This window comes from Desmodus rotundus, chromosome X (genome assembly GCF_022682495.2).
Source record: "Desmodus rotundus isolate HL8 chromosome X, HLdesRot8A.1, whole genome shotgun sequence".
Taxonomy (NCBI): Eukaryota; Metazoa; Chordata; class Mammalia; order Chiroptera; family Phyllostomidae; genus Desmodus; species Desmodus rotundus.
Window position 1 is genome coordinate 8,024,389 of NC_071400.1, and position 14,841 is coordinate 8,039,229.

At 39.0% G+C, this 14,841-nt stretch overlaps 1 non-coding gene and 1 pseudogene across 1 annotated transcript; one reads left to right on the plus strand and one right to left on the minus strand.

The window, feature by feature from the left end:
* The first annotated feature begins 214 nt into the window (after positions 1–214).
* LOC112300023 (heterogeneous nuclear ribonucleoprotein A/B pseudogene) lies at positions 215–1,000 on the plus strand (annotated as a pseudogene).
* Positions 1,001–8,473: 7,473 nt separating this feature from the next.
* LOC112300138 (U6 spliceosomal RNA) lies at positions 8,474–8,580 on the minus strand. The gene has a single exon (XR_002974362.1). It is a non-coding gene; the product is annotated as a U6 spliceosomal RNA (small nuclear RNA).
* Between the last annotated feature and the right edge of the window lie 6,261 nt (positions 8,581–14,841).

A 14,841-nucleotide genomic window follows, 5' to 3' on the forward strand; every position in this document is an offset into this window, starting at 1 on the left:
TTCTCTTCCTCTTTCTCCCTCCCTTCCCCTCTTTCTATGAATAAATAAAATTATTTTAGAAAAACAAATAAGCATCCTATGGAGGTGATAGGCACCAATGGGCATGAGGCTTCCCCTGAGGAAGGCAGACAAGTAACTATCCATGCAGGCGACCAGAAAGGCACCAAGGGCAGCCAGATCAACATCAGGAACAATGTGGGAGGATATAGGAAAAATGTTCTTTGTTGGCCTGAGCTGGGTTACCAGTACAAAGGACGTAAGGGATTATTTTGCCAAAGTTGGAGAGGTCACTGACTGTACAATAAGTCCCAACACTGGCCCATTAAGAGGGTTTGGGTTTACCCTGTTCAAAGATGCAGCCAGTGTGGAGAAGGTCCTAGACCAGAAGGAGCACAAGCTGGATGGCCATGTCATTCACCACAAAAAGGACATGACCATGAAGAAGGACCTAGTAAAGACAATTTTTGTCTGCGGTGTCTGAATCCCAAAGCCACTGAGAGGATCAGAGAATACTTAGTCAAGTTTGGGGAGAAGGCCATTGAGCTTCCAATGGATCTAAAGTCAAACAAAAGACAAGACTTTATTTTCTTCACCTTTAAAGAAGAAGAACCTGTGAAGAAGGCCCTAGAGAAAAAGTTCCATGCCATCAGTGGAGATAAGTTTGAAATCAAAGTGCCCCAGGACAAAGAGGTCTATCAACAGCACCAGTATGTCTCTGGAGACTGCAGGAGCTGCAAGTAGGGAACAGAGGTAGCAGTGCTGGGTGCCAAAGTGGAGGAGGTGAGAGTCAGAGTTGGAATCAAGGCTCCCACTCCCCAGGAGGATGATAGTGGCTATGACTACTCACCCTGTAGCTATTATGGCTATGGCTCAGGCTACAAGTACAGTCAGGGTAGCACAAATTTCTGGGAAAAGTCAGCAACACGGTGGCCATTACAATAACTACAAGTTACTGAGGGAGTCCTGCACTGAGCACACATTTTGTCTGGATATCGAGTGAACACGTACAGACAATTATGTAGTGAATTTAACTTGGTATACTTTCTTTTTTCTTTTAAATAAAGAATTTATTTATTTGTTTTTAGAGAGGGGAAGGGAAGGAGAAAGAGAGGGAGAGAAACATCAGTGTGTGGTTGCCCCTCATGCACCCGCCATTGGGGACCTGGACCGCAACCCAGGCATGTGCCCTGACTGGGAATCAAACCAGCGATCCTTTGGTTCGCAGGCCCATACTCAATCCACTCTCAGCCACACCAGCCATGGTTCACTTGGTATACTTCCTATGGCCTCTCCCAAATGCATTTATTTACCCCCCACCCCAGAAATCACTCTTTTGTTTACTGTTTCCAGAGCTCTAATTCTTTTAGGCAACGTGTGATGTCTCAGCAGCCAGAGCAGCACTGTGCACTGATTTTATTATGGGGTTACCCAGAACCAGATGGCAAGGTCTGCTTTTTGCTGCCTCCTTGGAGATTGGACCTGTGGACCCTGGTTGTAAAGAGGTCTATCTTAGAAAATCTGTGTCAATTTTTTTCCACCTTTTATTTTTATATTATCTTTGTCATACATTTCCTATAATGGAGGAAGTGTTCATTTTACTTTACTTTTTTGTACCTTTGAGAATTTAATGTATTATAAAGTATCTGGGTTTTGCCACAACATGAATATTGAACCAGTCCAAGATTTGAAATAAAAACATAACACCCCCCATCCAGACAAACCCAAAACACTAATTTGAAAGAATATATGCACCCCATATGGTCACTGCAGCATAATTTACAATAGTTAAGATATAGAAGGAACCCAAGTGTCCATCAGTAGATGAATGGATAAAAAGCTGTGACACATTTACACAATGGAATATTACTCAACCATAAAAAGAATGAAATCTTACCATTTGTGACAGTGAGGATAGACCTAGATGGTATTATGCTCACTGAAATAAATAAAATAATTTGATGCTTTGTTTTAGGCATGCACATGTTAAGTATTATTATGTCTTGTTGGAGAAGTGACCCTTTTATCATTACAGAGTGCTCGTCTTTATCCTTGATAACTTTCCTTGCTTTGAAGTCTACATAGAGAAATAGATGAATCCAGTATCTTAGCTGGAGATTTCAACATGCCTCTATCTAAAGTGGATATATCCAGCAGTCAGAAATCAGTAAGGAGCCCTGGCTGGTGTGGCTGAGTGGATTGAGCACTGGCCTGCAAACCAAGGGATCGCCAGTTTGATTCCCAGTCAGGGCACATGCCTGGGTTGTGGGCCAGGTCCCTGGTAGGTGGTGTGCAAGAGGCAAACACATACTGATTTCTCTCCTTCTCTTTCTCCCTCCCTTCCCCTTCTCTAAAAATAAATAACATCTTTTTTAAAAAGAAAGAAAACCAGTACATTCATAGTTGAACTTACCACCAACTGGATGTAATTGACATCTATAGTTTACTACATCTAACCATTGCAAAAATACACATTCTTCTCAAGCTCATATGGAACATTCACCAGAAATGATCAAATTATGGGCCATAAAACACACCTTAACAATACTATTTTAAACAACAGAAATGAACCCTGGCCAGTGTGGCACAGTTGGTTGGAGCATTGTCCCATCAACCAAAAGGTTGCGGGTTCAATTTCTGGTCAAGGCACATGCCTAGGTTGCAGGTTTGGCCCTCAGTTGGGGCACAAACGAGAGGCAACCAATTGATCGATGTTCCTCTGTCACATCGAGGTTTCTCTCCCTTTTTCGCTCTCTCCCTTCCCTTCTCTCTAAAACCAATAAGCATGTCCTTGGGTGAGCATTAAAAAAGAAAAAAAGAATAGCCCTGGTTGGTTCAATTTCTGGGTCAGGCCACATGCCTGGGTTGCAGGCCAGTACAAGAGTCATCCACACATTGATGTTTCACTCCCTCTCTTTCTCCCTCCCTTCCCCTCAGTCTAAAAATAAATACATAAAATGTTTAAAGAAAAAGACATAAAAAAGAAAGAATAGAAACAATATAATTTCTGCTGTCAGACCACAATGAAATTAAACCAGAAATCAATAACAAACAGTTAACTGGAAAATCTCAAAATATATGAAGATGAAACAACACACCTCTAAATAACACACACGTCAAAGAAGAAATCTCAAGAGAAATTTAAAAATTTAAACATTTTGACTAAATGAAAACGGTAACGCAACTTCTCAAAAATTTGTGGGATGCAACGGAAGCACTGCTTAGAGGGAAGTTCATAGCATTGAATGCTTACGTTAGAAAAGAAGATCTAAAACCAATAATCTAAGTTTTCAACTTAGAAAACAAGAAAAAAATAAATTAAATCCAAAGTAAGTAGAAGAAATATACAATCCTACTAACCAATATCCTCTCAATAAACTTAACTTAAAATTTTAATAAAAATAATAAGAATTAGAGCAGAAATCAGTGAAACTGAAGACAGGAAATTGGTAGAAAAAATCAATGAAACCAAAACCTGCTTCCTTGAAAAGATCAATATATTGAATTATACAATTGAATTGTACACTTTAAGTGGGTGAATTGTGGGGTGTGTGAGTTACACTTCAATAAATCTGTTTTTGAAAATCAGATCAAAATTATATTAACAGTAAAAAGATCTGTGGTTACTAGGAGCTAGGGATTAGAGGGGAATAAATAGGCAAAGCACAGATTTTTAGGGTGGCAAAATTATTCTGTATGATACTATAATGGTGGATAGATGTCATTATACATTCATAAAAACCTACAGAATGTACACCACCAAGAGTGAACCCTAACATAAACTTTGGATTTTGGGTGGTTGTGATCTGTTGATATAAGCTCATCAGTTATATCAAATGTACAGGATGGTGCAGGATTTTCATCGTGGGGGAGGCAGTGCATGTGTGGGGTCAATGCGTGTACCAGAACACTATGTACTTTCCGTTCAATTTTGCTGTGAACTGCTCTAAAAAATAAAGTATTTAAAAGGAAAAAACATGTCTTAAATCAGAGACTCTTCAAGCAGAATGTGAAATAACAACAACAAAAAATCCTGTACCTTTAACCTTTCTCTTCCATGGCTCCTTTTGAAGCCTAACAAAACTAGGTCCATATAAAAAGCTATCCCGACTGAGAAGCTTATCTCGTCCTCCTTAACTTAAATCGGAGGGCAAGAGAGCCTCATTAGGACCTCTATTTTAGGATCCCTGTGACACTTCAACTGCAGGCACTCTGCTTCGCTCTATGCAGACAAGTGACCTAAATGAATTAGATTCAAAAGGTGATCTGCACTGACTATGGAGGAATCTTTACCTTTGATCCTCTTACCATCCTCTATTTTCACCTAGTATGGCCTGTCTACCTGACCTGTCCATCATTTCACCATCTTCTCCAAATTCAAGATCCAAGTCAAAGGAACAAAAATATTACAGGCACTCCTGGTAACTTGAACTAAAAATACTAATGTTAAAAGCATTATTCTGGCCAGGCCACCGGTTGGGGTGACCGAGAAGCAACTGATCGATTTTTTCTCTCACATTGAAGTTTCTCCCCCTCTCCTTCTCCCTCCCTTCTCTGCGCTCTAAAAATAAATAAATAAAATCTTTTAAAAAGTACTATTCTGGCAGGAAAGTGTATAGAAAGATCTAATTTGTTACAAACTCAGGGAACAATGGAAATTACCCTCCTTCAAAATGGCCTAATTAGCACTCATTGTAGCCTGATCTCCAAGAGGTTCTGATCCTGAAACTCCAAGCTGCAAGCTGCTCTGACAAGAAATAGCTAATTGCATACCTACCTGTGAAGAATAATTCATCACATTATTGAACATCCATCTCATTAACTCTCCCTTCCACCGCCTAATAACAGTGACTATATATTGAGCTCTACGTATATGCCAGGCATCATGCTATATGCTTTAGATATGGTTTTCATTTAATTCTTAAATAACCATAAAAGTCTCATTAATTTATTTGGTGGATAAAGAAACTGAGGTTTGGGGCAGGTAAGTAATTTCCCCATTGATCACACAGCTAGCAAGTGAAAGCCAGTGTTCATTCTCTTAACTATTAAATATTAAAGAAATATTTAAAATATGACTATCATGTAGATACAGGTAATATTTCATTCATAAAAGATACTTCATTACACTTAAATTTCTATCTATTTTAACTTCAAAGCATACTTCCTTCCTTTTAATCTTGCCTTCACAGATATTTTTATTGCAGTTCAGTCTAAGTTTCTTCATTCTTGAAGTCAAGCCAGGTCACAAAACAGACTTCATTCTTCCAGTGTTTATATTTCATGGATACCATTCTACTGAGATTGAATGTAACCCCTGAGGTTCTCTTCACCCCCGTTTTACTGCTTAAGGCTCAGGTCTGAACTTCTCCTCCAGGGTCTAAGAATCATATCTATATTTTTCTTTTTTTCATATCTATATTTTTCTATATTCACCTTCTTTGCTTTTTTTCTTTCTTGTCCTTTGGTAGAGAACAAGAAAGTAGTCCATAGGGACTACTTACCTGGCTAGACCAGAATGATACAGATTGTCCCATGAACTGGAATTCTAACAGCCTGAAAGCTCAATATCCCATGTCACAAAGGATTGAGAGGACTGTACAGGCAATAGCTTTTGTGTGATCTTTTTTCTGATGGCTGCTAGAATGCCAAAAAAGAAATATTACATTTATAAGAGTAACCATTATGCACATCCATATTATAACAGTAGAAATCAATATAATAAGTCCCCAGAGTGATCACAAATATTTTTCTGCTGTTATCAACCAATACCAAAAGGACAGTATTAATATAAAAACTGCTAGCTCTCAGGTTCCTTGCCAGCTAACCGACTTCCTACCTCCATCCCATTGCCAGCACTTACGCACCTCTGTATCCAATTATGTCAATGTTCTTTCAGTTTACAACAAATGATAGCTAGAACTGAAAATATGCCACATTACTGTCACAGTAGCTAATCTTCAGGTTTTCAAGACAGAGCTTTACATCTCTAATTCAGCCTTATTTTTGCTTTACCTTTTCTCTTCTCCTATTCTTCTAGCTACATATATCTTACTTATACATAGACAGAATCATGTCAAATAGAGTCAGGGCGATTGAGATCAAAACCCTCACACTGAAGCAGATCCTAGGCAGTCCTCTATATATTGTAGGTTGCAGATGGTTTTGGAAAAGAATAGAAAAATATTATTCCCAAAAGTCAATAGATTTTTAAAGCTTCAATTTTCTAATTACAGAAAGACCAAAATTCATCCAGTCTACTGAATATATTCCCATCAAAATGATGACCTATAGGTAACTTCAATTTCAATGGTGTCATTAATAACTTACTAATTATACACCAATCTCACATTTGTCATAGTCAAAGTATTCCAAAACTGTCAAATTGTTTCCCAGTTACCAATACCAGTTCCAAAATTTCCCTAAAATCTAAACAAAATCAGTTCAGTTTCCTTAGCATATCATCTAACTAACAATATTTTTTAAAATAATGGCTCTAGTTATATTCCAGTTTCAAACTAACCACACAGATTCCAATAATCTATTATACCTCTAATTGCACCCTATGGTTAAGTGAAAAAAAAAAACTATCCACCATTTCACAAAACTTTCCTGCTTTTGGTATTGCTCATCCATTCAGCCTCTATCACCTCTCCTTAACACTGCATGTCCCAAATTCTACTGTTTCCTTTGCAGAGCTCTTAACTGATGTTTGCTTATTTCCTTTACTTACCTTTCCCCATAAATCAAGATTACATTAGCATCTTCTCCATTGGATCCTCAAAGTATTATTTTACCATCTTCCCTCAACAGCCTGCCTTTCTTCAAAGTTCATGCTATTCAATTTCACCACCCTCTCAGTGTTTCACATCAACGTCAGGTTTCTCCCCTACCTTCACTGAAGACTTTGGGAACAACTGTTTGCCCTTTTCGTTTCATCCTGAAAGCTTTCATCATCCCCCTTAATGATCTACCACCCAAACCTCACAGCTCCTTGACAACTCTGATTTGAATTTCATCTCAACTCCATTTCAACTGTCCCTTTCTATAGTGACAACTGTAATGGCTCTACCTCCAAAACCAAACACAGAACCCACTCTCTGAACTACTAGTTTTTCTACACCTCCTACACCTTACATTCCTTGAATTTCCCCTTCAACTTCCTCAAGGTCTTGAATTTCACCTTCAACTTCCTCAAGGCCTCACCTATTTCCCAAGAGCACCATGTCCCTGTCCCCTTCACCTCTTCCTCTACCCAGGAAAAGTTCCATGGACAGTAAGACTTCAATGATAGTAGCCAGTGCTCTTCAATCTCCTATCCCCTTGATTTTCTGCCATCCTTATACTGCCAATCCCCACCTGCAAATCAACCCAACTCTTTCTATTTTTCCACTCCTATTTATAAATTACAAAGTACTACTGAGTAAAATCCTACCCTACCCTATCCCACCAGCTTCCCCTCCACCCAACTGATCTTCCACCGCTACCAGAACGATCTTTTAAAACATAAATTAAGCAGGACTTTAGGAAGGGCAGCATGAGGGTCTCAGCAAGTCTATGGAAATAAACCAAAATTAAACAATGCATTAAGAAGTGTTTAAGAAAACCTACTGAACCTTGGGTAAGAACAGTGGATATCTATGGTGTTTTAGCTTGGGGCTGTTCATGTCCCTTCTGAATTCACGTCCCCTGGAGCTGATTTTACTAGGACAGGGCAGGGCAAAGTCCTAAAAACCAACAACTTGGCTGCTGGACTGGAATTACTTGCTTAGGAATGAGCACAAAAAGTCCCATGCCCAGGGGTGTTGAAAATAACAGCAAACTCCTTAGATCAGGGAAAACCAACATCAGTTACCTGAGGTCACAATAATACTGGGGGCAAGCAACAGAACAACAAGCTTGCTAAAATTTAGCAGAGAGATCAAGAAAACAAGACAGGCCTAGGGGGACTTGATCAGCTCCATCCTTATCCTTGGTGGTCTAGAAGACTATGCGTACACGCAAGGCTGCAGTCAATCACGGGGTACTGGAGAGTACCCTAGCCACCTCCATTTCCCTGGCTGAACTTAAAGACCTACACAGATATAGAGGAGACATGAGAAGGCCTAGCAGAAAGTAAAAATCAGGAGAAACTTGTAAACTCCCTGAACTTTTTGAATATGCTTCCCAACTCACACACAATTCCATCAACAAAAGATGGAAGACAACACTGGCCCAAGGTGTCCCTTAAAGGACAACCTCTACCAAATGACTGGCTGTTCACTGAGCTATCCTGACCCAGGTGTGATACCTAGGAAGCAAGGCTTTCCAGAAATAAAAAGAATTTCTAAAAAGCAGAGCAGAAACTTCAATGGGCTACACACTGAAGAAGAGACAGAATCTGTAGAATTAATCCAGGCAAGTCACTAAACAAATTTTAAAAAGCAAGAAAACTACAAGAATCTCTGGGAGTGGGAGGGTGGGGATCAGAACCTGAGCTTAACCTTTTCCCCCCACAAATTTGGGTGTCATCCTTGCACAGGGACCACGCTAATCTTCTCTGTATTGTTTCAATTTTAGTACACGTGCTGCCAAAGCAAGCACCTAAGCTTAACCTTTTGAGGAACTACTGACTGCTTTCCGAAGTGGTATACCCACTAGGATGGCTATGATTTAAAAAAAATGATAGACAGTAAACAAGTGTTGACAAAGATGTGGAGAAAACTAGAACCCTCATCCACTCCTGGAGGGAATGTAAAATGGTGCAGCTGCTTTGGAAGACAGCAGGACAATTTCTCAAAGGTTAAACACAGACTTAACTACCATATCACTATAAACAAAAAAAGAGGGTTCTATGATGAATCTCACCAAAAGTAACCTCACAGAGTGATCCAATCATAAATTCCTAACCGGACAGGTAATGGTGGGTAGTCAAGCCCCAGGCACATAAAAGGTTTATCTTCAACATAAGCAAGCCCTATCCATTGTTGTTGTGCAGTAGGTTAACACACCTTTGAAATTCCTCTTTTCAGACCCCTTGGAAGGGTAACCACCCTCAAGAGAACACATACTGTTGTTATTTTTCCTGTATTCTGACCATAGAGCTTTTCCTGCCTAGCTTTCTCCCATATTTATCTTTCTTAAGGTTCATCCTTAATTCCAAAGGTATAAAAGGAACTGCAAAAGTGTCATCCTTCAGAACATTCAAGAGTTTGCTTCCCGTGATGTCATCAATTTAACTCAAATAAACTCATAAAAATTCTCTACAGGTTTGAACTTTTGAACAGGTTTAAACACGTTTGAAATGAGTAAATTTCTTACGTTGACGTTATCCCAAAAGTCGAAATAACCCAAAATGTCCATCAGCTGATGAATGGACAAACAAAATATGGTATATTCATATAATGGATAACACAGATGAGCCTTGAAAACAATATGCTAAGTGAAGAAGCCAGACCAAAAGTCCATATGCTGTATGATTCCATTTATATGAAATGTCCAGAGTGTGCAAATTCATAGGGAAAGAAGGTAGATTATTGTTTGCCAGGGTCTGGAGGGGGATTGCGGGGGAAGGGAAGTGACTGCCAACCAGTATAGTTTCTTTCTGGTGTGATGAAAATATTCGGGAATCGGATAGTAGTGATTGTTAAACAACTTTGTGAATATGCTAAACACCACTGAGTTATATACTTTGAAATGGTGAATTTTACGGTATGTGAATTACATCTCAATTAAAATAAAAAAACCAATGCTAAGAGAAAGCAGGCAGATACAAAGGCTATAGAGTGTATGATTCCATTTACATGAAATCTCTAGAAAAGGCAAATCTACAGAGGTAGATTTGCAGATGCAGGTTAGTGGCTGCCTGCAGCTAGAGGAGGGAAAGGACATTGACTGACAAAGGGTACAAGAGATCTTATAGTCTTATGGAAAGGTTCTAAAATCAGATGGTGGCCATGGTTGCACAACTCTATAAATCTACTAAAAATCATTAAATTGCATACTTTAAATAGGTGAATTTTATACTGTGTAAATTATACCTCAATAAAGCTATTGTTAAAAAAAGAAAATGGGCTCACTTTCCACCCCAGAAGCACACCTGAGCCTTTCCCCTCTTCTTCTTTTTCTCCCCCAGGTTCATGACCTTTGCCTTTCTCTCTCCTAAGCTCCAAGGGCCATTCTTCTGTCTCTGTAACTTTCGAAGTAAACTTTTTCATCCTGGCTAGCATGGCTCAGTTGGTTGGAGCATCATCCTGTAAACAAAAGGTTGCTGTTTCAATTCCCAGTCAGGGTATATGCCTCGGTGGTAAGTTTGATTCCCCAGTTGTGGTGCATACAGGAAGAAACCGATCGATGTTTCTCTGTCTCTCCCTTCCCCTCTCTCTTGAATGAGAATAAATTAAGCCTTTAAAAATTTTTATGTATATAAACTAGGGCACCTTAGAGAAACAGCAGGTGTGGGGAAGGAAATATAAACATTATGCCAGAAATCAAGCAAGCTATGGAACCCCAATGAGTAGTGTCAGAGGGATATGGGAGGCAACACTTTGGTAAAAGATGGGACAATTTGAGCATTAACAAGAATGATGAATGCAATTAACTGAAACCCATTGAATACATTTTTGAAAAATATGATTTCATGATAGAGAAAGAACAAATACATACAATTCGTTGGCTATCATTGGAAGTAACTATGGCACCAAGTCTTTATTGTGAAAATTGGTAATCAAGTCCAAGATCAAGAATTAAGCATCTCTCCTGCCTTCCTTGTACAGGTAACCCAATAGTCCTAGTTGATGAGGGAGTTTACTTTCAGAAGAATTTCAGCTAATTAATGTAGAAGATAAAATTAGGAAATCACCATTTTGAAACTGCTAGTGAAATAATTCTGCCAATGATCATCAAGGAATTATACCATTAGATGAAAAGTTGAATAAATCTGTTACCTGTTCATTTAAGGTGGACTAGACATGTGTCTCCAAATGTGACTCAAAGTGAATTACATGGCAACTACTGTGAAGTACTCTTGACCAAAAAAAAAAAAGTTGAACCTGAATATCATCCAGCCTCTAAAGCTAACTTCCATTATAGAAATATATGGGTTGGGGTACAGAGGAATAAAGTAAATGACAACACAAGACAGAAAACAGACAAATCCAAAATGTGGGATTTTCCATAGGACGACTAGCCCACTTTGTACAATAAGTCAATGGCTTGAAAAAGAAAAAGTGAGGCACACACTGGTCTAGATTGAGAGAGATTTAGAGATAATAACCATTTGTATAACTGAAACTTTGTAGCCCTTGACCAACATTTCCCGGATTACCTCCTTCCCCCCTTGATTGTGGTAAATACTTCACAAAGTATATCTATATCAAATCATCAAGTCATATCCAATTTTTAATTATCATTTACACTTTGCCTTAGTCTGTCTGGGCTGCTTTAAAAAACACTGTCCACTACGTGGCTTGTAAACAACAGAAATTTATTTCTCACAGCTCTAGAGAAAGGAAAGTACAAGATTAAGGCACTGGCAGATGAAGCGTCTGTTGAGACCCTGCTTGGTAGTACATAGCCTGCCCTCTTTTCACTGTGCCCTCACATTGTGGAATGGGCAAGGGATCTGTGTGGAGTCCCTTTCATAAAGGCACTAATCCAATTCATGAAGGTTCTGCCTTCATAAACTAATTCCCTCCCAAAGGGCCCACCTCCAAATACCATCACATTGGGGATTAGGTTCCAACATATTAATTTGGGGGGGGCACAAACATTTAGTCTATAGCAACTTCAATAAAGCTGGAAAAAAAGAGATAATCAAATGTAATGTAGAGTCCTTGTTTGGACCCTTATATGAACAAACCAACTGTTGGACAATCTTTTGAGATAATCTGAGAAATTTTATAATGGGCTGGGTATTAGATGCTATTAAGTAATTATTAATGTTGTAAGATAACATAATGACAGCATGGTTATAGAAGAAAGTATCTGTAATTTTTAGACATGCATACTGAAGATAAATAGGGGTGAAATAGCATGATGTCTGGGATTGGCTTTAAAATATTTCACTAAATTTTTTAAAAGAATGGAAAGAGGAAGAAAAAAGGTAACTGAAACAAAACTGGAAAAATCTTGTTAATTGAAGGTGATTAATGGGTATATGAGGGTTCATTATGCTATTTACTTATGAGTAAATTTCAAAATATTTTCATAATTTTTTTAGAGAGAGGGAAAGGGAAGGAGAAAGAGAAGGAAAGAAACATCAATGTGAGAGAGAAACGTTGACCGGTTGCCTCTCATGTGCTCTGCAACCAGGGACCAAACCTGTAATATAGATATGTGTTCTAACTGGGAATCAAACTGGTAACCTTTCACTTTGTGCAAAGATGTCCAGCCACACCAGTCAGGGCATATTTAATAATTTTTAAATTTACAAATCTGACCAGGTAACTTCCAACCATAAAATACCTTCAATGGTTCCCCAAGGTCCACAGAAATAAAGTTAAAATCTACAGCATGGTATATGTAGCCCTCCACAACATGTTTCCCAGCCTCATCTCTGACCACACCCTAAATTCCATCCATTAAAGCTATCACACCTCCATGCCTCTGCATCTGCTGTTTCCTCTGTCTTTTTTTTTATTTTAATTTTTATTGTTATTCGATTACAGTTGTGTGCCTTTTCTTCCCATCCCTCCACCCCACCCCAGCTGAACCCACCTCCTACCCCACCTCCACCCTCCCCCTTGATTTTGTCCATGTGTCCTTTATAGTAGTTCCTGTAATCCCCTCTCCTCACTGTCCCCTCCCCACTCCTCTGTCTTTGTTATCACACTTCACCCCCACACTTCTCTGGTCTGACAAGAGTTTTATAATTCCAGTAAAGGTCTCCTCTTTGAAGCCATTTTTGGCTTCCCATATTCAGTCCACTTTGGTTTTGAGCCTTAGTTTCCTATCACATAATATCTGGTTTCTTATCTGCAGCCTTAGAGTCTTTGCTTAGTTTTGAACTCCTGTACCCAGGGCCTCTGATAATAGGATTCCTAGAGCCTTAATATCTAGTCCTTTCATGGCTCTCACTGCCCTGCTTCTGGCTGACAGACCTCAGAGTTACTGCCCCACAGCACAGCATTTAAAGAGGCGCTCACTTTCTGGGTCAAGAAACACTATTCAGCACTACAGGCACCTCATTTGCCTCACCCTAGTCCTGTCCCCCATCCCTCCTCAGACGTTAAAGTCCTATCATGAAAGTCCTTCCTATTATCTTTTACTCTCCTCAACTCAGTTTCAGTCACCCACATCAAACTCTATAATTCACCTCTAATGCTTGTTATATTGAAAGATTTGCCTCTCTCCAGAGATTTGTGAACTGAAAATTTGCCCTGAGAGTGGGCCCAGGTTGCTGAGTATAAGAGCAGTGTTGGTATTACACCAGTCACAGAAATGGAAATTGCTTAAATCCTTAGTGAAATTAAACATTAGATCCAGTGCCAACAAATTCTAAAAGCTCTTGAAAGTACTCAGGAGATCCCTTCAAATCACCATAAGTATCCATCTACCTTTTCTTCCTCTAATTAAGACTGCCTTTCTGTCAAGTACTAGCACTCAAGTTAAACTTTAAAAATTCATTTGATTTTTTTGTTTAATATCTAATATTACAAAAATATTTTTTATTTTTCATTGCTTATATGTAATGTTTCATTTATACTTAGGTAGGCTTTTATCTGCTATTCTGGAAACATAGCCACTACTTCTAAATGGTGTCTCTGATAAAATTGTCCAAAACTCCAAATCGCTTATTTAAATAAACTTTTAAAAACTACAATCACAAAAGAATTTAACATTTACCTCGCCAATCATGTACAAACTGTATTTTAGGATACCAAATAAACCTAGTGGGTAAGAGGAAATTCTTGACAAAAGAATTCTAGCTAATGCATGTAGAAGGAATGACAGAACTGGAAAAAATCACCAGTTTGAAACCTTATGAAGTAACTGATTCACATAATGATCATCAATGGATGCTAAAAGCAACAGGAGAAAGACAAATGAGGAACTTTACAATGCAAGGATCAAGCTTTCACCGATCCACACTTGCTGCTCAATCACAGCACCACTAAAAGTAGAACCACCAGACACTGGAGGAATATATATGAAGGTTTGGGTTCTACAGGAAGAGAGCATGACATTCTCCAAGAATGGAAAATGGGGCTTAGAATGACAGATATAGAGTTTGAGATGGGGAGTTTTGATAAATGAAGCTGATGCAGGAGCAAGATACAGGGCTTTGTAAGCTACTCAAAGAATTTTGGACTTTCTCTTAAGGGGACTAGGAAGTCACTGAAGGGTTGTATTTTAGAAAGTGTTGTCTGGCTGTAAAGTGGAGACTAATTTGGAAGTAAGAAACAGTGGGGGCAGATGAATAATTAGGAGACAGTTGCAATCGTTCAGGTGAGAGGTGATAGTGGCCTGCACCAAGCTAGTAACAGTAGGAATAGAGAGAAGAATATGGATACAATGGACATTTAACAAATAGACCTGAAGGGATTTGGTGGTAGAATAACTAGAGGGAGTGTGGTATGAAGGTTCTAGGCTTGGGCCCCTGATTTTATGGTAGTGCCATTCACTGAGATAAGGGACACATGAGGAGGAACAGGTTTAGACAGAGTACAAGAGATAGTGACTTGGAGATGCCTATCTATGTGTGCAGATGGATACATGGGGTCTGAAGCTCAGGAACAAGGTCTGGGTTAGACATACATTTGTGTGAAGTGAGTGTGTAGTAAGAAGCTGAAGCCAAGATAACCCAAACGAAAAAAACAGCAAAGGATAACACAGCTCCCCATAGCACCATATCTTCCACCTCTC